Here is a 26,504-nt window from a genome sequence, read left to right as displayed (position 1 = left end):
CTCTAAAATGAAGGGAAGAAAGGACATATCAAGTTTATAAGAAACCCCTCAAAGCATCTCTTGAAACTGTCCTATTTCTCTCTGACATCTAGCTCTCTATCACAAATAAAGATATATACAAAGATCTAACATTGCCACTGCTTATAAAGAATGATACAAACTGTTGAGCCTGTTCATAGTTCCCAAGGGAAGTTATGATAACTTGTGCTGGGAAGTATGGTGTATAAAGTCACAGTGAGACCAAGAATGTGTAGGTCTCTCCATTTTGAGGACATGTAGCAGACTCTTAGTTCCCAGATGTTGGCTTTTCAGAAGATTTTAGAAATATATTTTCTCATTTGAATATTTGTATATTGGTGGAGTGATTCATTGACCCATGGCAAGTGAAAGCACAGCTACCTGAAGGCAGAGATGGCTGGTGGTGAGAGGATAATTCTGGCAGCATTTGGAATATAGGTGCCTATGGAGTTTGGAGCTTTTGGAGATTGCTATAGAAAGGCTACAACAGGAAAATCCCACACTAACTCAGAGGACTTGGAGAAGTGTTGAGGCGACTTCTCTGAGTTCAATTGCCACATGCAGCTTTGGTGTGTGCCAGTGCCTACAAAGTCACTGGCAAACAACTTATCATGAATTCATTCCCCAAAAGTTGGATACCAGATTATACATAAATCCAATTAATCTTTTCAATAAAAACCAAGAGTCAGATATGATGGTAAAAGCCTGAAATATCAGAGAAGCGGGGGAGTAGCTACAGTCTCTTCCTGTCTGTTCTATTCCTCCAGTCCAAAAGGGCTGAGATCCTGTCTCTGCCCCACCTTATCACTTCTTGTTTAATCTCTGTGCATACCTCCAGACCTCTACAGTTAACGAGAGGCTAGTTCAACCCTCTGACTTCAAGCAAGCTTTATTTGTCAGAACACAAACAAAATATCACAAAACAATTTTGTCAGAGCTAAATACATATTCTCATCATTACATATCAATATGTTTGAGTAAATTGCTATAATGTAAAGATGATTCAGATATCCAAGCATATCCCCCAACAAACAACTAAAGGAGCCTGATCATAAGAACTCAGCCAGGATTCTTATATCTCTTTATTATATAAATGGCAGAGAAAAAGTCTTGAAATCTTGTTAATCAAGTAAAATTTCAATACTTGTTCAGATATTTCAAAGGGAACTTTTATGAGAACATAAAATGTAAACAGAAATGTTCCCCTGTAAACTCATTTGATTTTATGAACTTTTGAATTTTAGAGATTATAACTGAATTAGGGATACAGGAGATTAACATTTTTTTGAAAGAGTAACAAGTTTCACAGAAAATTTAAAAGAAACTTAACCAATGAAGAGTCTTTATCTCACAAGAGGCATATAGCTACTGATTAAATTATTAAGGTATCAAAATTTGTGCATGCCATATTATCAGGTGCTCTATTAGCCAAAGTTATTAGATTTATGGTAAGTAGAATCAGAAAAAGCTCATTTAAACTGGCTTTGTGAAATATGCTTCTTACTCTGGCATTTAAAGCCCTATATGTTTCTGGTTTTTTGTTTGTATACTTAATTGCAAGAATTGAGTATATAACATTTTAATATTTCTTTGAGAATTTTGTACATTTTTTTTAATGATGGGAACAAAAATATACCTAAAAGCGAAGCTTCTGGAAAAACCATTTGTTCTTCCTTGTCTTGCATCTTTCCTCAAACTTGACTTTGGCCTCCCACCTGGCCTTGTGTTTCAAGGCTGGGTCTCTAAAGACATCTTTGTTGACAACTGTTTTGTCCAAGGTGATGTCCACAGAGTACCTGGTGGGCATGAGGTGATTGTAGTTATAAACTTTCACAAAGGACTTGATCTTTGACCTCTTGGCGATTTTCTTCTTGCCCGTGTCATTTTTCAGGGATAGCGGTCAATTCCAGCCACCAGGACATGGCTGTAAGGGCGGTCTGAGGTGCCATCATCAATGTTCTTCATGATGACGGCTTTGCATCTGGAGTAGCGTCCAGCCAGGACCAGCACCACTTTCCTGGGTTTCATGAACTTCCCCGTTTTGACAGCAAGGAGCTGGTACCCAGCAGAAAAGAAAGAAAGAAGGGCACTTCCGCTTGAGAATGTTGTACATCTTTTAATCATAATCACCACCCATTTGGCCATCTACTCCCTGATCCACATCCTTCCATACCTATTCCATTTTAAGTTCTTCCTTTTTTTAACTATTAAGTCCAATTTGTGCTGCCCATTTATTTTTGGATATGTGGCCTTCCCTTACCACATTGCTTAAAGACTAGTGCCTACACTCAGTGGAAACTGATTTTCTCCTTCCCAGCAGGTACCAGTGTTGTTACTTCATGCCCACATCCTTTCTACAGGCTGGAATTTGATCTGGTTTGTGCTTGCACAGATCTTGCACATATTGTCATAACTACAATGAGTTTACAGGTGTAGAAGCTCAGCTCTGTTTTAAATTACTGTTTCCTTATAGTCATACAACATGGTTATATCCTACATTCCTTACTTCTCCACTTCCACAATGATATCAAAACCTTGGGAGTAGGGGGTGTAATATAGATGTTCTATTTAGGGCTGAGCATTTCATGATTTGTTATTCTTTATACCTATGCCAGTTTGGGGTTTACCTACTAATGACCATTTACTGCAAATAGAAGGTTCTTTAATGAGTATTGAGAGATGAATTGTCTATGAGTGTCATTGGGAGCCTGTTTAATAGTGTGCTTATTTATCAGAATAAGAGTAAAAATTAACGAAAAAATTTTCTTAAAAAAGAGTAGCACCGGGCGGTGGTGCCTCACGCCTTTAATCCCAGCACTTGGGAGGCAGAGCCAGGTGGATCTCTCTGAGTTCGAGGCCAGCCTGGGCTACCAAGTGAGTTCCAGGAAAAGGCGCAAAGGTACACAGAGAAACCCTGTCTCGGAAAAAAAAATAGCATGTTCCGTTGTAGAATATTTTAAGATGTGTTACATTTGTTTGGGCTGTGGAACATTTGTTTAATGATGCAAAGATGTGTTGCATTCTTTTATGTTGCATTTGTTTAACTTTGTGAAGCTGTATTACTTTGCCTGTCTACAACACCTGATGGTCTAATAAAGAGCTGAAGAGCCAATAGCAAGGCTGGAGAAAAGATAAGCAGGGCTGACAGGCAGAGAAAATAAAAAGAAGGAAAAATCTGGGAGGAGCAAGAAAAAAGAAGAAAGAGCAAGAGAACAAGGAGAGAAGGATGCTAGGGTCCAGCCATCCAGCCATCCAGCTAGCCATGGAGTAAGAGTGAAAGTAAGAAATACAGAAATAAGAAAAGGAAAAAGCTGAGGCATAAGGTAGATGGGTTAATTTGAAGTTAAGAAAAGCTGGCAAGAAACAAGACAAGTTAAGGCTGGACATTTATAATTAAGAATAAGCCTCTGTTTGTGATTTATTTGAGAGCTGGGTGGTGGGTCCCCAAAAGAGAAGAAATAACCAACAATATTTTGGAGCCCAATATGGGGCAAATTTCTACATAGGGCTTAAGAAAGCTGAAGAGAAGAAAAGAAAGAAAGAAAGAAAGAAAGAAAGAAAGAAAGAAAGAAAGAAAGAAAGAAAGAAAGAAAGAAAGAAAGAACAAAAAAAGGAAAAAGCTCCATTGAGAGGCGCTGTTCAGATGGTAGCACTAAATAAAAATGGCGAGCTAAGTAAAAAAATGCCTGTGGCAATGCAGGTACCAGCTTCCTACAGCTAGGAAGATATGCACTTCCTGGTCAATTGCAATGGGTTGAGAAGTTTAGTCATGGCTCTCCCTGGATATGCACCTCTGATCAGGCCAATGGCTTTAGGCTTGGCTTTCCCAAGTTGAGAAGCAGGCTGAGACAGCCACCAAAGCTGCATATAGGTCCTAGACTTACTGCTTAGCAATTTTTTGCTCATGCAGCCAAAAAGGGAGAAAAGATATGCAGTAAAAGAGGTCCAGGTGGAAAAAACATTGAAGCAGGGTCTACTGTGCTTTGCAATGTGTGTAGACTTAAGAAAGAAAATGGACATAGGTAGTTATAGAAAGAAAGAAAGAATTTAAAAATGTAATCGTTAAAGAGAGAGTAAAAGTAATATAGAAGAAAAAAGCCACATAAGATGGAAAATGCACAGGGAGTCTGGATCCTATATAGTATTGTGTTGATTTTGAAGTTTTTGATGGCTGATGAGCAAGAGACAGCTGCTGGGAGACATGGGATTGTGAGCAGGACTGCAAAATTGAATAAACCTAGATACTTTAGGAATTTCTTAACTTTAAAATGGAAGTAAAAAAATGCTTTGGAGAAGAGGTTTTGTTTTTGTTTCCATAGTTAAAACAGAAAATAAATTAGGTGTAAAGCTTTGGATTCACTAAGATAGGGTCGATAATGCATTGTTTTCTCTAATTTGCTAACAACAAATGGGAAGAATATTGTAAATGTAATTCTTACTTGATAACTGTTTGTTGCATATTGTTTTACTATATTAAAGTTAAAACCTTTCATTTTTATTTAGACAAAAGGGGAAAGTGTTGTAGAATATTATTTTAAGATGTGTTATATTTATGCTGTGGAACATTTGTTTAATGATGCAAAGATGTGTTGCATTTTTTATGTTGCATTTGTTTAACTCTGTGAAGCTGTGGTATAATAAAGAACTGAACAACTGATAGAGAGGCAGGAAAAAGGATTGGTGGGGCTGGCAGGCTGAGTATATAAAAAGAAGGAGAAATATGGGAGGTACAAGAAGAAAGAAAAAAAAAGCAAGAGGACAAGGAGAGTAGAATGCTAGAGGCCAGCCATGCAGCCACTCAGCCAGCCATGGAGTACGAGTGAAAGTAAAAAATACAGAAAAAAGAAAAGGAGCAAGCCCAGAGGCAAAAGGTAGATGGAATAATTTAAAGTTAAGAAAAGCTGACAAGAAACAAGCCAAGCTAAGGCTGGACATTTATAATTGAGAATAAACTTCCAAAGCTGGATGAAGGTGGCTCACGCCTTTAATCACAGTACTTGGGAGGCAGAGCCAGGTAGATCTCTGTGAGTTTGAGGCTAGCCTGGTCTACAGAGCAAGATCCAAGGACAGGCACCAAAACTGCATGGAGAAACCCTGTCTCAAAAATAAAATAAAATAAAATAAAATAAAATAAAATAAAATAAAATAAAATAAATAAAAATAAAAAAATAAACTTCCATGTGTGATTTATTTGGGAGCTGGGTGGCAGGCCCCCAAAAGATAACAAAAAGACAATAATGTTTCCTCTTAGGGTCTAAGATCTCTCTGGTTATATAAGTTCTTGGTCAATAGTAGTGCTACGTATGGGTTTCATCTTATGGAGCAAGACTTAAATCTAATCAGAAAGTGACTGGTTAATCTCATGACATTATTTCCATTCTCAATACATGTCAGTGAGCATGTCTTGCCAGGCCAGTCATTATTTTAACTCACAAGGTCCACATCTGGGTAAGATTTATGATTACTTTTCTCCTTCATTATATATAACAGCTTCCAGCACTAAGAAGATAAGCAGTAGGGATGAAACTTACAGGTCAATATCAACTTGATTTTTCTGTGTTCTGACTTCAGTATATTGTTTGTTCAGCAATAGGGTCTTGCCATCAAGTTGTGGAGGACAACTGAGAATACTGACAATAGACTGCAATTTGGGGGATACTGTGGCACCTCATTACCTAATATCTCTAGAAGAGTTATCCCATCACTGGCACTGGGCTTTATATTTATTATCCTATCTAGTGGGGGCATTGTCATATCATTGAATGGTAGAGAGAGAGAGAGAGAGAGAGAGAGAGAGAGAGAGAGAGAGAGAGATGCATCTATATATCCTTCCCTTCATCATCCCTCTTTACCACGATCTCCCATTCCTCACACAAATTTAATACTTTACAGCACAGGTGAAATGCAAATTAAAAGTACTTTGAGATTTTATCCTATTCCACTGAGAATGTAAAAAAAAAAAAGTAAAAAAAAAAAACCAAAAAAAAAACCACAAGTGATGTCAAATGCTGCTGAAGAGTCACTCACTGATGGTGAGAGCCCAAACTGGTGCAACCATTATAGTGAAAGACCCTAACCCTTCAGGCTTACAGCCCCCAAGCCCCAGGAGAATGAGGAACTAAAAAGCTATTTCCAAGGGCAAACTGACTCGGCCATTATTCAACCACCCCTGCCACAATGTAACAATGTAAAGAAATTTCTGTTAAAAGATGTGCTCAACTGTGACTGTGATAATTGCAAGTGTTCCAGGAAAGGTTACCTTTGTGTAACCTTCACTCCCACCCTGATACCCCCCTTGAGGTTTCAGGAAGAATGTGTATGCAGACATGATTGTACCCACCCTGTGATCAGGCCATGATCTTGTGAAATTAGCCTCTAAACATAAATCAATCAGAACGAAATTGTGTGGGAATTGTAATCTTATGGCTTTTGTGGTTTTTTTTCCTTTAAAAGTACCTATGTGGCTGCAGTAGGGACAAATCTTGCTCTCAGCATGAGAGGAACCTGACTCTTGCTATTTGCATCAACTGGACCGGATCTGGGTTCTTGGGCCACCCACCTGAGAAGGTAGTACCCTGGATCTGGGGTCTATCAATAGGATCATTGTGGAGTTTATTCAATAAACCTGAAAGTAGGTTTTCCACAACTTCCAGATATACCATTCTTGGTATAAATAACCCAAAGATTCTATATTCTAACACAGAGTTCATAGGGCATAGAGATCTGTGTAACGCTGACCCATGTTAACTGCTGCTGGATTGACTCTTTCATAATTAAGTTTTGTGATCAGTTTACCTTGGTGGAAAGTAGAGCAGCTTACTAACTCAAGTTAAGTTAGTATCTGTCATTTGCTACCATATTGTCATCTTTGATTTTTCTGAATAAAATGTACCACTATTTGATATTTGTCTTGGTTACTCTCTCTCTCTCTCTCTCTCTCTCTCTCTCTCTCTCTCTCTCTCTCTCTCTCTCTGTATGTGTGTGTGTGTGTGTGTGTGCATGTTTAATTCAAAAAATCCATCATGTATACTAAGTAACTGCTTTAATATAAACCAAAATTACATTTCCCCTTTTCCTTCCTACTCAGTGTTTGATGTAAATACAGGCAGATTTTCTGTCCTGCTTGTTCCCAAATACCCAGCAGCCAATTACCAAATTACCACAAAGAAACTTATATTAATTATAAATATTTGGCCAGTGACTCAGGCTTATTATTAACTAGCTCTTACATTTAAATTAAGCCATTCCTATTAATCTATTTATTGCCACATGGTCTATGGCTTACTGATGCTCCAACATCCTGCTTCTTGGGCAGCTTGTGGTATCTGTATTAACCCTGACCTTCCTCCTCTGAGTTCTAGTTTGATTCTTTTGCCTAATCTTATCCTGTTTTTCCATAGACCAAAACAACTTCATTATCAACCAATGAAAGAAATACGTATTCATGGCATATAGAAGGAACATCGCAGAGTAGTTTGATCTTCTTTTACAGTCCCATCTCCCCGCCCTTCCCTGTGTATCTGTTCTTTTCCCCTTCCTGGGGAGATACAGCCCTCCTTTATAGTCCCTTACTCTATATATAACCCCTGTGTTTATATGAATTGTAGTTTGTTCATTACTGAATTCATATCACATACCCAGTGTAAATAAATACATACAATATTTGTCTTTCTGTATCTGTATTACCTCACTGTGGATGATTATTTTACTAGCTCCATCCATTTACTTGTGAATTACATGACTTCAGGATCCGGGAGGAGTAAGGAGAGGGGAATCAGCAATCAGAATATATTGAATGAAGAAAAAGTATTTTCAATAAAAGAAAAATAAGAAAAAATGTTACAATTTAAAAATTGAAGCTTGGATCCTTCAAGTCCTATGTTCAAGATCTATGGTGTCTTAATCAATACAGTCTTACCTTCAACTTCTGGAATCAACCAAGGGCAACACAAATAGCCTATATTGTTTTTAGTCTCTTGGAATCCTCTGACCAACAACTTAAGAGATTTCTCATACTTGGTACTGAGGGTTTTGCTACACAGTCTATGGCTATTGTTAGGAGCACTATCATATCAAGTGGTAACTTCATTTAAACTGTATATCTATATCTGCATCTATATCTATGTAAGGATGTGGGTATATGCAAATACATGTATTACATGTACTTTTAGCTAAATATAAAGGGATATTATTACTGATGGCTTTTTCAAACATACTTAGTGTTTTATATTCCCCCTTCTTTCCTTTTCAACTGTCTTATCTTCCTTCTTTTGCTTGAATCTTGATGGTCTTATAATAAAAAGCCCAGTACCAGATATTGTGGTGAAAGCTGAAAGATCAGAGAAGCAGAGCAAGCCACATCCGACCTCACCTTGCCAACTCCTCAGTTGATCCTGTTTCCTCAAACTGAAAGTCTCTGAGTTCTCATCCAAAAGTTCTCAGCTGAACTGCCTTAGTTCCTGTTTCCTCATGCCTTATATACCTTTCTTTGCTCTGCCATCACCTCTGGGATTAAAGGTATGTGTGCTTCTTAGTACTGGCATTAAAGGTGTATGCTACCACTGCCTGCCTCTGTTTCCAGTGTGACCTTGAATTCACAGAGAACCAGGCAGATCTCTGCCTACCAAGTGATAGGATTAAAGGTGTATGCCACCATTGTCTGGCCTCTATGTTGAATCTAGTGGCTGGCTCTGTCCTCTGATACTCAAGCAAGCTTTATTGGGGTACACAATATGTCACCACAACCTTCCTCCTATTAAATTGAAGCCTCCATTTTCAAATTTTTCTTTCATATCAACTGTATACTGATATTCCCTCTTTATTGCTTCTTCCCACCCATTATGGTACTTTTTTTTTTTATTTTCCAGGTTTCTATAGTTACTCTAGCATAAGTACTGACATCTGAAGATTTGGAGCAAAGAACTAAAAATGAGAGAGAACATGAAAATTTTTTTTATTATGAGCCTGGGTTACTTCATTCAATATGATCTTTTCTAGTTCCATCAATTTACATACAAAGTTCATGATTTCATTTTTCTTTTTATCCAAATTGTATTCCATGGCACATATGTACCATCTTTTCCTTATCTATTCTTCTTACAAAAAAAAATATAGGAAGAGGCAGGGTGCTAAGGAGGCTCTCAGGAATCCACAAGATTGACCCCACCTTGGTTTGCTGGCAGTGGTCCAGAGGGTGCCTGGACTGGTCTAGTCTGGTGACCAGCCTAGTAAATAACCTAGCTGTCATCATAGAGCCTTTGTCCAGTGACAGATGGAGGCAGATACAGAGATCCACGGCCAGGCACCAGGCTGAGTTCCGGGAACCCGATTGATGAGAGAGAGGAGAGATACTGCAGGTGAGGGATGTCAAAATCATGATGGGAAGATGTGCAGAGATGATGGACCACACTAGTGGAAACCCATGAACTGTGGACTGGTGGCTGTGGAGCACCCATGGGACTGGACTAGGTCCTCTGGACACGGAAGATGGTTGTTTTGCTTGAACTGTTTTGGGGGAACCTAGGCAGGGGGATTGGGATCTGTCCCTGGTGCATGGGCAGGCTTCTGGGAATCTGGTGCCTGTGGTGTGACACCTTGCACAACCTTGGTGCAGTGGGAAGGGGCTTGGACCTGCCTAGGCTCAGTGAGCTGGGCTCTGCTGACTTCCCAATGGAAACCTCGATTTGAGGGATGTGGGGATGTGGGGTGGCTTAGGAAAGAAGGCTGGGGTGGGAGGAGGGAGGAGGGGGGTCTGTGGATAGCATGAGGAATGAGTAAAGAATTTCTTAATAAAGAAAAATAAAATGAAATGAAACAAAAAAATTAGAGAGGAATTTGTGTTTAAAGTAGCGAACTCCAAAAGATTAATATAGAAGATATGGCCATAAAGGGATTCTCATTTTGGAGACAATTTATGGTAAATGGTGACATATTCTTGGTACTGTAGCTAGAATTTTCTTGCCTGGCCCACAGTCAGGGCAAATCTCTCTCACCTGCCAGTCCCACAGCCACTCAAACCCGACCAAGTAAACACAGAGACTTACTTTGCTTTCAAACTGTATGGCCGTGGCAGGCTTCTTGCTAACTGTTCTTATAGCTTAAATTAATCCATTTCCATTAATCTATACCTTGCCACGTGGCTCGTGGCTTACCGGCATCTTCACATGCTGTTTCTCATCTTGGTGGCTGGCAGTGTCTCTCTGACTCAGCCTTCCACTTCCCAGCTTTATTCTCCTCCTTGCCCCGCCTATACTTCCTGCCTAGCCAATGCCCAATCAGTGTTTTATTGATTAATAAGCAACACATTTGCCATACATCCCACAGCACTTCCCCCTTTTTTTTCCCAAAAAGGAATGTTTTAACCTTAACAAAGTAAAATTACATATCATTTGGGAATTTGGGCGTAGCTTCTCTTACTACTTTCTGCTGGAGGGGGGCGCTGTATCTAATGGGGAAACAAAGAAAATTTTAGAATTATGGAATAGTCCATGAGGCTGTATCGTCTGAGCCAGTTGCCTTGAAACCATTCTGGATGTTGGATCATCTGGGCCATGGTGTCATCGGAGATCTTACAGGGGGTCTTGGCTGGTCAAACCTGATGTATCTTAATCTTGAACAAATCCATAGCCTCTGGCTTTCTGTGGAAACAAAAGAGACTCTTTTCCAAAGCAACATCTAAATTTCGAAGTCACCAAGCAACATGTAGCCCAGAAACCTCTTTATATATATATATATATATATATATATCTGCAAAAGCTAAATCCACCATGCAGCTTAATGTGCCACTTGCAGAGGCCTCATTCCCGCCATACGGCAGGTTAAGCACACACTCTAGGAACCCACCGGTAGCTCAAACCAGCAGCTGCTGCTCATTTGAGAGAGACAATTAGGAGGCTGTTTTTAGCTCCGTTTTAGAATCTTTTTTCTCAGTTTTTAGGTGGAAACTCTTGCCACCACGTTGGACGCTATTTGTAGCTAGAATTTTCTTGCCTGGCCCACAGTCAGGGCAAATCTCTCTCACCTGCCAGTCCCACAGCCACTCAAACCCGACCAAGTAAACACAGAGACTTACTTTGCTTTCAAACTGTATGGCCGTGGCAGGCTTCTTGCTAACTGTTCTTATAGCTTAAATTAATCCATTTCCATTAATCTATACCTTGCCACGTGGCTCGTGGCTTACTGGCATCTTCAAATGCTGTTTCTCATCTTGGTGGCTGGCAGTGTCTCTCTGACTCAGCCTTCCACTTCCCAGCTTTATTCTCCTCCTTGCCCCGCCTATACTTCCTGCCTAGCCAACGGCCAATCAGTGTTTTATTGATTAATAAGCAACACATTTGCCATACATCCCACAGCATGGTACAGTACAGTTAAAAAGGCATTTTCTAGTTTTATTTCTTGGTGTTTCTTAATTCTACAGAAACTATGATTGAATTCATTTAAAATGTATTTTTCTGACAATGTAAATTATACTCAATTTGAGTAAATATTCTATGGAGATATTATATGCATGGTGGATCCCTGTTTTTGTGTGTCCTGCACCTATAAAGCAGGCATATTTCTAAGCCATGTTTCCAAAAGGCTTGGATTGAACTCATTCCTAAGCAAACTGTGGACTATAACAATAAGTATAGTAGAAACATAATGTGACTCAAATTGAAAACATCAGCCATTTAATCATTGTGTTTGTGATTAAGTTATCTTTGGACAGGACGTTTGTTGTTTTTGTTTTTGAGGCAGGGTCTCCCTACATAGCTCTAGCTGTCCTGAAATGTAGTATGCAGCATAGCATGCCCTTAAAATCACATAGATACAACTGTGTCTGGCTCCCAAGTACTTGGATTAAATGTGTGTACAACTATACCAGGCATAGACAGAAGTTTTAATTCTGAGTTAGAGATATATCCTTTCATCATGTACACTGAAGTGATCTAGAGTGAACTGTGACACATTGTTGTCACCATGGTTAAAATGATAACTTGAGAAAGAAATTAGAAAATAGGGAAAGACTAGCATAGAAAAACAAAAGAAAAGAAAATCCAGAAGTAAATTGATAGACCTATATTTGATACTAGAGCAAAATCATTTTGATTCACACATCAATATTAACACTTATTAGAAAATGAATCACTAACATCAGTTAGAATACATCCAGCAGATGCTGTGTAAGAAACTGCAAAAGTGTCACTATGATGCAAAAGGGTTACAGGAAGCTTTCTGTCTGGGACATCTGAATGTTTATACCATATTAATATATACCCAAGAAATGAGGACTTACAAGACTATTCTCAGGAGAATTATATACTTGAATATCTCTTTAGTCATTAACAAAATGAAATGTGTAGTTTTAAATTATATAGTTTTGTATTGTGACTAATACTTGCACTTATGAATTAAGTGAGAGGAAAAGGGTGCTACCATTTTATCAGATAAAAAGATAAATGAATATATGAAGGAGGATGACAAACCATATGGACATGCCAAATGTTTTACCACAATTTGAATGAGTATTGCCAACTATAAATGTTGGTCATGTAATGAAATAAAGGAAATCATATCTTACTTTATGTGGGGATGCATTTTTACTCATGCCTTACTGAAAGGAAATTGACTTGTCATCAAACCCTAAGAAAAAATTGTGACATGATCCAGAGGTTTCATATTTTAGTTCACATACAATTAAAAAGTTTGTATATTGACACACATTTTCTGCACACTCATGTTTTCTCATCACAACATGAAATATATTGGAAAGATACTAGCGTAGAAGGGAGATGATCAAGAGATGAAAAAGGGAGTAGGTTCCCAATATAAACATGGTTTAGAAAGAGTCTCCCAAACAAAATGTGCTGCACCTGGATAAAAAAGAGCTGTCCTCACTTGTATGTCAGGAATTTTCTGATGGAAACTTACAGATAATGTGACACACACCTGCCGTGGATGATTGATTGATAAGTAAAGTGCTGATTGGCCAGTAGCCAGGCAGGAAGTATAGGTGAGACAAGAAGAGAGGACAATTCTGGGAAGTGGAAGCCTGAGTCGGGAGTCACCAGCCAGACACAGTGGAAGCATGTACGGGTAAGCCTCGATCCATGTGGCAAGGTATATATTTATAAAAATGGGTTTATTTAAGATATAAGAACTAGATAGCAAGAAGCCAGCCACAGCCATACAGTTTATAAGTAATATAAGCTTCTAAGTGATTATTTTATAGGTGGACTGCGGGACTGCAGCGACACACACCAAGCATGCAACACCAACACTTTCTATGATTCCCAGAGAAAGCTACAGAGAATTTCTTACCTGCACTCAGGAAGGACTCTGACAAAGGGAGACTGCTGTAAACATCCAGACACTTTGTCTCCTCATTTTTATTGCTGTGCTTTCCCTTGTCTGTGCGAGATACTAAACATGGTTTTCCTCCAATCTAGTCTAAGCACTAAATGTTTCAGTGGTTAATGAGGAAACTGCCTCATTGTTGGCCTGCAAATAGAGTAAGAAGTTCAACTGGCTTCTTTGATACTCTTTATTGAATTGTCTTAAATGCTTTTTTTTAAGTAAGATGCATTTTATTTATGGATTCAAGTTTTCCTTCATTAATCTTCAAAATCATTCAACTGTTTTCTATGATTTTTCCCTTGCTATAGTATATTTATTGGAAGTATGAAATGGATACTGCTTTTAATACAATCTACCACTCTGTGTATTTTAAATTGAGAATTAACATCAATATTCAAATTTAGTATTGGATTGTGTGAATAGTATTCATTATTGTTAATTTTGTAAAACCAGTCTCTTTGTTTCCCTGCAGGTGTTTGTTGCACTGATATAGGGGGAGGTCAGTGCATAATTGTTTCTGTCCCATAAAGGACTTTTAAAAAAGTTTATTTATCAATCCCTTACTTAACTACTTCTAATAATGCAGGAAGTCTATCAGGGGATTTTTGAATGAGGCTATTCCCTTGAGTCAAACAGTGGTCTAAATCATTTACAAGATGTTCAAAATAGCATAGATTATAGTAATAATTTGAAAGTCATACATTCAATTTTTGCTACCCTAAACTGAGCTGGGTCTTTCTCTATAGCAAAGTCAGATGGAAATTGTGTCCCCACTATGCAAGAGAAATAGCCTTATATAGAGTGTGATAACAGAACTATTCCATTTAGAATAATAGTGTCTGCCTTCACACTTCCAGAATTTCTTTATTTCTTTGTCATATACATACATATATATATATATATATATGTGTGTGTGTGTGTGTGTGTGTGTGTGTGTGTGTGTGTGTATATGTGTGTGTAACATATATATGAATATGTGTGTATAATATATTATGTGTAAACACACATGTATGTGTATATATATGTATATATGTGTATATGTGTATGCATTTTGTCTTTTCCCATAATGGTCTCATTTGAATTTTAAAATGAAAAATATGTTGAATAACCCTGGTCTGCACTAATTAACATTTTAGCACTTATAATTTTATAAGGTTTGAAATTTAGACATACTTCCTCCACCCCACCCCACCCCCACACATTAGTTGTTTCTCTGAAAATGCTCATGGATTTTCACCCCTTATAGCCTATTTGTCCCTAGAAAAAATGTGAGCAAAGTTTCTCATGTACAATGTTTATGGAGCTCTGGACAGCTGCTCTCTTTCAGAGACTAAAAACACCATGAAATTATGTCACCGGAAGCAGTTTAATTGCCAGTGGACCAGCTGCCGTTTTGTGTAGACAGATTTATCGAGGAGTTGAATGATGAGAATAAACCCAAGTACGGGGACATTGTAATTATGAATTCCAAATGGAAGAATTCACAACCAAAGATATTATCACAACAGAATGCATCTGAATCTGTATTCTCTGATTCCCTAAGATTAAATGTCTCTCTAGCTAAAATAGGCAATTTATCTGCTGTGTCAGCATTAAAAACATATTGAGAATTCCTGGTTTTTGTTGAAGCTAAAATGCATAAGAAGACACACACACACACACACACACACACACACACACACATACACACACATATACACACACACGTACCACAGAATGGGGTGGGGTGCAGAGAATTGCTCACTCATTTTAGTGCTTAAAGATAGATGCAAAATACATATAGGCAAAAATGTATCATCAAAAATGCCGAAATTACTGTCCTGTTTTGTTTCTGATACTACCCATTTACCAAGAAATATTCTAAAATAGTGTGTGTTCATAAGATTACTAGTCATCAAAAAGCATAGTAAAGAAAAGCCAAAAGACAAGGAGAAAAATCAAGAACAAAAGCTGAGAGACCTAAAAGATTTAACAAGGAGAAAGTTGAGAACTCTAGGTCAATAGTGTTAGCATGTAACCTGGAAATTATTTCCTGGTTTGTAAAACAAAGTCATTGTTGTTAAATTTGAGAAAAATAAGTATAGATAGATAATAAAATCAGAAGAAAAACTAAAGTGAAGTAAAGAGAAACGGAAGATAATAAAGCCATGATTTACAGGAACTTCCAAAAATTTGTCTACACAGAGTAGTAGAAAATTTAAAATAGCTATACTTAAAATGATCTTATATCATTTAGGATATTTAAAGGAATCAAACCTCTTTATTGACTTACACCTCTTTTCTTCCTCCCAATTGCATATTTCTAGATTGCAGCTATTATTTCCATTTTCAACTTAACAATGTGAGGGCTATTCAGTTCACAAAAAGCAGATCTGAGGTCAAAGGCCATATCTTCTGATTACAATTTAATTGCACTATACGCCACTACCAGTCATACCATGTATTACAAATATGTTGATAATGTTTGAAGTGTACTTTTCTGAACAAAATTAGCATACAACATAATGGTTTCCCTTGTGAAATTTTCATATATGCTTTGTTTTTGTTGAATTTCCCTTCCTCATATTTTTGTCTTCCTCCTGCTGGTCTCCCCACACATCAGCAACCACCTTCTGTTTTCATTAAACATGAACTTGAAAAGGAATAATGTAAAGAGAAAGAAACCCAAAAATAATTAATTCTCCATAACCATATTTTAATTGTTTCTGATGTTCAAAATACAAAATTGTGCAACATCTATCATAACAGATCTCTGAATGGAAAAACTGAAATGGACTGCATGTTGGCAGTGTCTCTGAATCTATATGTATTTAGAGAGGCTTGTTTCTTTGGTATCCTCCATCACCTCTGACTCTTATAATCTTTCTGTCACCTCTTCTGCAGGGGTCCCTTAGCCCTGAGGGGAGGAATTTGATAGAGAAGTCCCATTTAGGAACTATCTTGAGTGAGTTACCTCACTCAAGATAGTTCTTTCTAATTCTACTAATTTACCTGTGAATCTATTATTTTAGTTTTTATCAGCTTAATAATATACCATTGTGTAAATGTACCACATTTTTATCTTCATTTGTTTTCAAACATCTAAGCTGTGCCAAATTTCTGGCTACTATATATAGCAACATTGAACATAATTGAGTAAAAGTCGCTGAAGTAGGATGTAGAGTCCTTTGGGTATAACTCAGGAATGTTATAACAGATTCATAAGGTAGATCTATTTATTTCCAGATTTCTGAGGAACTGCCATACTGATTTTCATAGTGGCTTGTAAAAGGAAATATCTTGATCCTGCCCGGCCCCATGGTCCCACAGATGCTTATAAAATAATCACTCAGAGGCTTATATTAATTGTAAACTGTACAACCTATGGCTTTAGCTTATTGCTAGCCAGCTCTTTCATCTTAAATTAACCCACTTTTATAAATCTATGGTTGTCACCTGACCGTAGCATTCCTGGTCTGCTGGCATCTTATTGCTCCTTTAGCAGTGGGCTCATGTCTCCCCCGACTCCACTCTTCTTCTCTTTATATCTCAGCTTAGATTTCCCACCTGGCTGTAAGCTTTCTTGCCATAGCCCAGAACAGCTTTATTTATTATCCAATGGGAATCACACATATTCACAGCATACAGAAAGACACCTCACAGCAGTGACTGTATAAGTTTGCATTCCCACTAGCAATGCATGAGTATTCCCCTTACTCCACATCCTTCCCAAAATGAACTGCTATATTTTTTATTGATTATGTCTATTCAGACATGTGTAAGATGGACCTCAATGTTTTTATTTGCATTTTCCTGATGGCTAAGGATGTTGAACATTTTTTAAGTGTTTCTCAGCCATTTGAGGTTCTACATTTGAGAATTCTTCCTTTAGATCTGTAACCTATTTTAAACTGGGCTATTTGTTGTATTGATGTACAGTTTCTTCAGTACTTCATATATCTTAGATATTAGTCCTCTATCAGGTGTGTACTTGGTAAAAACCTTTTCCCATTCTGTAGTCTGACACTTTGTCAAAAAGACAGTGCTGTGGGATGTTCTGTATGGCAAATGTGTTGCTAATTAGTCAATAAATAAAACATTGATTGGCCATTGGCTAGGCAGGAAGTGTAGGCGGGACAAGGAGGAGAATAAAGCTGGGAAGTGGAAGGCTGAGTCAGAGAGACACTGCCAGCCGCCACGATGAGAAACAGCATGTGAAGATGCCGGTAAGCCACGAGCCATGTGGCAAAGTATAGATTAATGGAAATGGATTAATTTAAGCTATAAGAACAGTTAGCAAGAAGTCTGCCATGGCCATACAGTTTGTAACCAATATAAGTCTCTGTGTTTACTTGGTTGGGTCTGAGTGGCTGTGGGACTGGCGGGTGACAGAGATTTGTCCTGACTGTGGGCCAGGCAGAAAAACTCTAGCTACAAGACAGTTTCCTTTTCTGTGCAGAAGTGTTCTGTTTTATTTTGTTTTTGTCTCATATATTACATCCTGACCTCTGACTGAAGTTTCCCCTCCCTCTACCATTCCCTATCTTCTCTTTCATATCCCCTCCTTCAAATTCAATCCTTCTTCTAGTTCCTTCAGAAAAGAGCAGGCCTTCCTGGGGATATGAACTGAACATGACATAACAAGTTACAATAAAACTAGGCACATCTTCTCATATCAAGGCTAGGCAAAGCAAGCCATTAGGAGGAAAAGGGTCCCAAGAGCAGGCAAAAGAGTGAGAGACAACTGTCCACTTTTACCGTTAGAAGTCCCACAAGAACACCAAGCTAAACAACCATAACATATATGTAGAGGAAGCAGGTTAGACCCATACAGTCTCACTGATTATTACTTCAGTCTTTGTGAGCCCCTGTGATCCCTGTTTAGTTGATTCTGTGTGCCATGTTCTTGTGGCATCCTCAACCTCTCTGGTTCCTACAACCCTTATTTCCCTTTCTCTGCAGTGTTTCCCAAGTTCTACCTAGTGTTTTGGCTGTGGAGCTCTGCATCTGCTCCCATCAGTGGCTGGATGAAGCCTCTTTGATGACAATTAGACTAACAGTATAGTAGAATATCATTAGGAATCATTTCATTGACTTTTTTTCTCTGGCTAGTTGTGTTTGGCAGAGGATTTTAAGTTTCATGAGGTCTCATTTGTTAACTGTTGATCTTAGTACCTGTGCTATCCATGTTCTGTTCAGAAAGTTATCTCCTGTGAGAATGAGTTCAAAACTAGTCCCTACATTTTCTTCTATCAATTCAGTGTATATGGCATTATGTAAAGGTCTTTGATTAATTTGCAGTTGATATTTGTGTATGATAATAAGTATGGATCTATTTGCATTCTTTAGAAGAGGTTTCTTTGTTTCCATTCATATTTTCTTGATTTTATGCAAGCTATCTACATTTTCTTCTACAGTATTTATCATATTTACATGATGATTTTAAAATTATTGTGGACTATTTCATCATCTGCTTAATCTTGATTATACTTATTAATTTGCCATTCAGAAAGTAGTTACTTTACATATTTAATTTGTCTTCAAAAAATTCACAATTGAATGGCAGGTAATTTATATAGAGATAAAATATAGAAGAAACCAAGAGAAATAAAATTTGCATCTGGCAAAATTTACATGGTTTCTTGGACAGTTCATGTGAATAATCTAGTCATGTAGTAGACTAAGAGCTTATGCACTGGACATCTACTATTACCTTATTTTGAGGTTGAGGGCTCTGAGTTTTTGTATAGTTTTTCTCACGGCCAGTCCATCTTCCCTAACTTTTAGATATCTCTATATTTCTGCTCTAGGCAAGAGTTTTTTTCCATGATTTTGTAAGTTACAAAAGACAGGGAAAATGGACTAGCCTTGAGAAAAACTATATGAGAAAAACGAAAACTTTAGTCCCTTGGTATTTGGCCAAACCTTGCAGATCCAGCTTCCTGTTGACCCTGTCAGCACCCCCACCACCTAGCACATTTTTATTCCTGTTTGTCAACTGATGATATGTAGAGATCATTCTCTAATTGGAAACTGTGTCTACAGTGGCCTGGAAGTAAGCCTAACTCTATTCTTCTTTGCCACTCACTACTGAGCAGAAGCACTTGGTGCCAGGTCACCCACAGCCTCCTGTAGATCTTCCAAAAGATCTACAGAGGACAACAGAAATCAAGGAATTGAATACCTTCCCATCAAAGTCAAGGCTGGATATCAACACCTAGAATTACATTCATTCCAAACCCAGGTGCCTAGATATCAGTATAAAAACACAATAAATAATAACCAGGACAATAGGTCTCCACTAGAGGCTAGTAAACCTACTAGAGTAGAATATGAGAAATACAATATAACAGAACCAAACTACAAGGACCTCAATATAACTTTTATGAATGTAATCAAGGACCTTAAAGAAGATATGAATAAATCCATTAATTAAATCCCTGAAAGCATAAACAAACAGTGGTATGAAATAAAGAAAACTGTTCAAGACATTAAATTGGAAATGAAATCACTAAAAATAACTGAAATGGCAATAAAATTGGAAATGAAAAATTTAAGAACTTGAACAGGAACCTCACAGGCAAGCTTCACCAAAATTGTACAAAAGATGGAAGAGAGAATCTCAGGCACTGAAGAAAATATAGAAGAAATTGTTACCTCTGTCAAAGAAAATGTTAAATCTAAAACAATCCAGTTAGAAACATCTAGGGAATCTGGGATACTATGAAAATACCAACTCTATTAATAATAAAAATAGAGGAAGGAGATAAAACACAACTCAAAGGCTCAAAAAAAAAAGATTTTCAATGAAATTATAGAAGAAAAATTTCCTAAGGAAGCGGGTGCCTATCAGTGTATAAGAAACATATTGAACAGCAAATAGACTAGACTAGAAAAGAAATTCCTTATAACATGATTAAAATGCTAAATGTACAGAACAAGTAAAGAATATGAAAACTTGTAAGGAGAAAAGGCCAAATAGCATATAAAGGTAGACTTATTAGAAAAATACCTGAATTTTCAATGGAGACTGTGAAACCAAAAGTGACTGTATAGCTGACATACAATATTATATCTATATCCTCAAATATTTTATCATTTATTAATGATAAAATTCCTTTGAATGCACTGTTCAGTTGTTGTTATCTGTAGTCTCTGCTGTAGGGTAGCACACTAGCAGTTCTTGATGTGACCTAACTGTAATTTAGTAATCCATCTTTATCCACATCCTATCTGACTAGCCTCTCCAGCCTCTGTTAACCTTCATTCTTTCTATAATTTCTGTGGGAATCAGCATTGTTACTTACATTCCATATGTGAGATGATGATATAACTGATTTTTCTGTATCTAGCTTGTTTCATTTAACATAATATTTCTTGTTCCATCAGCATTGCCACAAATTACAGGATTTCTTTTTTTCTTATGCCTGAGTAGTGCTGCATTATATATGTAGCTATATCATTCATTCACTTACACTCAAGATACTTAGTGTATCTTGGCCTTTACAAACAGTCCTGCAGTAAACAAATGAAAGTAAATGTCTCTCCAGCATACTTCATTTTTATCTCTGGACATATATCTTGTAGTGGAATTGCTGAATCATATGACAATTCAATTTTTAATTTTTTGAGGTACTTCAAACCATTTTTCCACAACTATTATGCTAAATTTCAATCCTTCCAACAATGCAAAGGGCGTCCCTAACAGCAATTGTTCAGATTAAAATATTAAATCAATTAAATTTGTTATTGAAAACCAAAATACTATGAAATACACACATGAAAAATCTGAGTAATCTACTTATCATTTGTGTACTTCTTTTCACTTTTTTCTATTTTTCTGAAATTCTTTGAAAATAAAATAGAAAATAAAATAAAGTCTATCAAAACTGTTTCTGTTTACTTCTATTCATTTTAGGAGCATGTCAGAGTATGATTGTTAATTAACTTAAATGCAGTAGTGATTTCACAATGAATACTTAAATGAAAACATGTTATTTTTATTATTACCTCAATAAATCTTGGGAAACAACTACATAGAAAACACAAAAATTGTATCAAAATTTAATTACTACTTAAGTAAAACAGGTCTGAAGGGCTTTGTCTAACAACCCTTAGAGACATATTTTGCTGAATAATCTATGTAATAGCTATGTAAGGTTTCTCTATGATACATCTATACAATTTTCAAAAGTCATGAGCATACTAGAATTTGTCAAATTAGAATTATGACATTAAATGATAAATGTATACCCTAAATATTTAAAATATTAGTGTTTACTGCCTGTTTTGTTCACTATAAATTGTTTTTCAGAATTTCATACATGAGTAAGTTTAGATACTATCAGAGTCAGTCCCCAGAGAGGCGACTTCTAAAGCAATCCCTGATGTATTCGACCAAATTCTGTGTACAGAACATGTGGTATCTTCAGCAATAGGTTCTTGCATTCAATTTGTTTGAGAGAACAAAGGTTAATGGTAATATCTTTCATTGTTTGGGGAGTCTCTTGGACTCATCTGACTAATAACTTTAAGGTTTCCTATGCCTAGCAATGTGGTTTTTGTTAACTAGTTCATGGCTCTTAGCAAAACATTATCGCCCCAGGTGGTGTAACTTCATTTAAACTGAATATATGTGTACACATAAAATAATATTAATATTAAATATTTATTTAAGACAACATTAAATAGATTATATGTGGCTTTTTCAAACATTCTTAGTGTTATTTACCCCTCCTTCCTCTGTATTGCCCTCACTTCCCCTTCCCAGTTAAAGATCACTCTCCATTTTGCCCTTTTTCCCTTCATAGTACCTGTGCCCTACTATAATTTGTAAGAAAATGATTTAGAAACAGTTCAGCTGTAAATTTCCTGACCAAGTGTTCCAGCTGCATTCTCTAATTTTGGGGTTAAAAACTCACAGTAATAAGCCTAACTGAATTCCCAAGAAAAGTAGTTTTGTCAAATTTACACCAACAATATTTGTGTCACTTTAGACATAAATAAATTTCTAGTACCATATTTCCATCTCCAATACAGCTGAATATATTTCATTTACTTGAAATATGAATTAGACATAGACACTTATGTTAACGCTAATGAACACTTGTAAGACGCATACCATTTTGCAAATGAAAAAACATTTTTGCAGATATGGTTAGAAATTTTCCAATACCTAGTTTATGGTTAACATAATATCTTCACTCATATACGTGTTGTATAGTATGGGATAAGGTTCTTGTACATTGGTTTAATAAAATACTGATTGGTCAGTAGCCAGGCAGGAAGTACAGGTGGGGCAAGCAGACTAGAAGAATGTGGGAAGAGGAAGGGCAGAGTCAGAAGTCACTAGCCAGACACAGAGGGAGCAAGATGTCAAGGCAGAACTGAGAAAAGGTACCAAGCCATGTGGCTAGACGTTGATAAGAATTATGGGTTAATTAAAGTGTACGAACTAGTCAGTAATAAGCCTGAGTTAATGGCCAAGCAGCTATAATTAATATAAGCCTGTGAGTGATTATTTTATAAGAAGCTACAGGACTACGGGGCCAGGAAAGACCAGAGGAACTTTTTGGCTACAGTTGTACATTAAATATTTTTATAAAGAAGAATAAAACAACTAAAATAATAATTGTTGTAACCTATCTCCAAGTTTCCAAACAGGGACAGAAAGACATATAGGTGTGGGTATAAAGGAATTAGTTCTCTCTTGGCTGAAGAGTTCCAAGCCATAAGAATGTGACTTGCTTCTTTCTCCTTCTATGATCTCTCAGTTTTTACCCCAATATCTGGCTCTGAGTTTTTTTTTTAATTAATAAGACTGTTTAGCAATTTGTCTTACAGACACTTGCTCAACTATATTCATAACAGCATTATTCCTAAAATCCAGAACCTGAAAACAACCTAGATGACCCTCAACCAAAGAATGGATAAAGAAAATGTGGTACATTTACAAAATGGACTATTACTCAGCTGTTAAAAACAATGACATCATGAAATTTGCAAGCAATAGAGCCAGATATTGGGGTAAAAACTGAGAGATCATAGAAGGAGAAAGAAGCAAGTCACATTCTTATGGCTTGGAACTCTTCAGCCAAGAGAGAACTAATTCCTTTATACCCACACCTATATGTCTTTCTGTCCCTGTTTGGAACTTGGAAAAAATCATCCTGAGTGAGGTTAACTCAGACCCAGAAAGATAAAAATGGTATGTACTCACTCATAAGCAGTTGTTAGCTATAAAGGAAAGGACATTCATGCTACAATCCATAGACCTAGACAGGCTTGGTAATAAGAAGGATCCCAAGAGGGATGGGCATACATGGATTTAGTGGGGAAGGGGAAATAGAAGGGATCTACTGGGTAGATTGGTGGCCAGTGGAGATGGGAACATGGGGACTGAGTTGGGGGATGGAAGGGGATAGTAATGAAAGAGAAATCTTCATAGGGGGCCATTTCAGGGTTAAGGAGAAACCTGGTGCCAGGGAAACTCCCACAAATCTGCAAGGATGACCCCAGATAAGATTCCTAGCAATAGTGGATAGGTATCCTGAACTGGCCATCTCCTGCAATCATATTGGTTACTGCCCAAATTGTCATCAGAGAGCCTTCATCCAGTAACTAATAGAAGCAGATGCAGAGATCTACAGTTAAGTACTGGGCCAAGCACAGGGAATCCTGTTGAAGAGAGGAAGGAAGAATTTTAAGAGCCAAGAGGGTCAAAGTCATCAAAGGGAACCCATAGAAACAACTAAACTGGGCTCATAGGAGCTCACAGACACTAGACTGACATCTAGGGACCCTACATGGGACCAACCTAGGTCCTCTACATATATGTGACAGTTGTGTAGTTTGATCTATTTGTGGAACTGTTAGTGGTTGAAGCAGATCCTGTTCCTAACACTTTAGCTGGTTTCCAGGAACCTATTCCTCATACTGGGTTGCATTGTCCATCCTTAATACAAGGTTAGGAGCTTTTATTGACACCCATGGGACTTCTGCTCCTTTGTGAACAGAAACAGAGGAGGAGTGGATTAGTGGGGACTTGGGAAGAGGGAATAGGAGAGAAGAGAGAGGAAACCAGTAGTGGTGTAAAACAAATAAATTTAATTAATAATAAAAACATATGTTACTGATAGATACTTACATAATTTTATTTCTAAATTTTATTATTTTCATGTGTCCTTATATTATTAGCTATCTTGATTAATGTATCTTAATATTAATAGAAATTCTGCAAATGGGGCAGTTGTTCAATATGATTCTTCTTTTAAAACTTTATGTCCATTCTATTTTATTAAGTTTTCATATTAATTTAAGCATCAAATGGTACATTTTTACAAAACAACTTGTTTGTCACATTGTAAAATATGCACAAAATAATAATAAAGATTTTTCCACTCTCTTTTGAAATGTCAGTGGCTGTAGTTCATACTTTCACACCATAGATTAAAGCCTGTAATGGGTAGCCATTCCAGCTTTGATTTGGAAGTTCCAACCCCCATTGAGGCTTTAGTAACTGTCATGCCTACAAGGCGGGGCTGAGAGAGGACCCTGAAGACCCAAGATCTGGATGGACTGGATCTCTTGGTTCCTAGACCCTGGATACTCAAGGTAGACCAAGCAGAGCTCTCCAAAGAACACCGCCGGACTGCGCTATACCTTTCCCAGACCCTGTAACCTATCCCTTCATCTGTAAGTTACCCCACAAAATAAACCTCCCTTTTAACTACATGGAGTTTCCTTAATATTTTAACCACTATCTGGTGCTGACATCGGGCAAATTCCAAAAGCCTGGGTGGCTCCCACCCTCAGCTTCCTCCCTGGGCTGGTGGGTACTTGAAGCTGCAGGGTACTGCCTGCAGAGCTCCTTAAAACCAGGAAAAACATACACAGTTTCATTCCTGAAAAAGAGCTAATCTGGTCTCAGCTCCACAGCAAGTTTAACACCCAGACCAGAGAAACCACTGTGATTGAGGTGTTCCCCCTCCTCCCTGAGTGCCAGCTCCCCACACTAGCCCGAGGCTTCCACAGTTTCACCTAGTTAAAACAAACATGGCACTGTCCCTGTTGGCACCCTACTTAGGCACAGAGATGGCATGGAGCTGTGCCAGCAAGCAGACATACTGTCTATAGAGGCAGAGAGGGGCTTAGAGTGGCCTGGAACTCTCCACACCCTGAAGCTCCAGGAAGTCACTGGAAGAACTGCCTGCTGCCTGTGCTCACTCTGCCGCCATCCAAGGCATTCAACAGGACCTGCTTTGGAGCTATACCCATACCTCCTGCTGGCTGAAAAGTGCTACTACACCCTCCAAAACCACAGAAAGGTAAGATAGGCAAACCAACATCTTATTTCAAGTAAAAGTACTTGAAAATTTTATACCTTAAAACTGACTAACAAATTTTGAGTAATTCTTGTAATGTGGCCAATAACATTGCCTCACAAGAATTTAAAAACCTTTTTGCTTGTATGATGAATGAGATTTTCCTGGAAATATATGACCTTCTTAAAGCATATCTGGCCTGTACCATTTTGGCATTCATTGTAATAATTCACACAGTGTTAAAAAAAAAACTGGTTTAATAATAAGAACAAAGATGGGTCATTATCGGGACTGATACAGGCTTTAAAAGATAGCAATGAAAGCTTACATAAAAAGATTCTTTCTCTGGAATCTGCTAACCAGGATTTACAGGCTGTCAAAGATAGCAATGAAGGCTTACATAAAAAGATTCTTTCTCTAGAATCTGCCAACCAGGATTTACAGGCTGTCAAAGATAGCAATGAAGGCTTACATTAAAAGATTCTTTCTCTGGAATCTGCTAACCAGGATTTACAAGCTTTAAAAACTAGCAATGAAGGCTTACATTAAAAGATTCTTTCTCTGGAATCTGCTATCCAGGACTGACAAAACAGACTTGTACCCAAAATTGATTTTATTGATAGTAAATATAAATATTTAATGGATAGAACACTAACTCTCCAGAGTGAAGTTGTGGCTACTCAGACACTATATAAGAAAGAAAGATTATCATTAATTGATAAGAAAAGGTCCATGGAATCATGTGTTTCTGAAGAACATAAAAACTTCTATGATTCCATGAGAAATCTGGAGTCCCTTGCAAGAGAGGAGGTTCACTCCCTGTAACAGACCCTAAGTGCTCGTTTATAA

At 37.4% G+C, this 26,504-nt stretch overlaps 1 pseudogene; it reads right to left on the bottom strand.

The window, feature by feature from the left end:
• Positions 1–1,654: 1,654 nt before the first annotated feature.
• On the bottom strand, positions 1,655–2,049 carry LOC131899843 (large ribosomal subunit protein eL27-like; annotated as a pseudogene).
• Positions 2,050–26,504: the final 24,455 nt, after the last annotated feature.

The sequence above is a fragment of the Peromyscus eremicus genome, chromosome X (genome assembly GCF_949786415.1).
Source record: "Peromyscus eremicus chromosome X, PerEre_H2_v1, whole genome shotgun sequence".
Classification (NCBI taxonomy): Eukaryota; Metazoa; Chordata; class Mammalia; order Rodentia; family Cricetidae; genus Peromyscus; species Peromyscus eremicus.
This window is presented reverse-complemented; position numbering and strand designations above follow the sequence as displayed.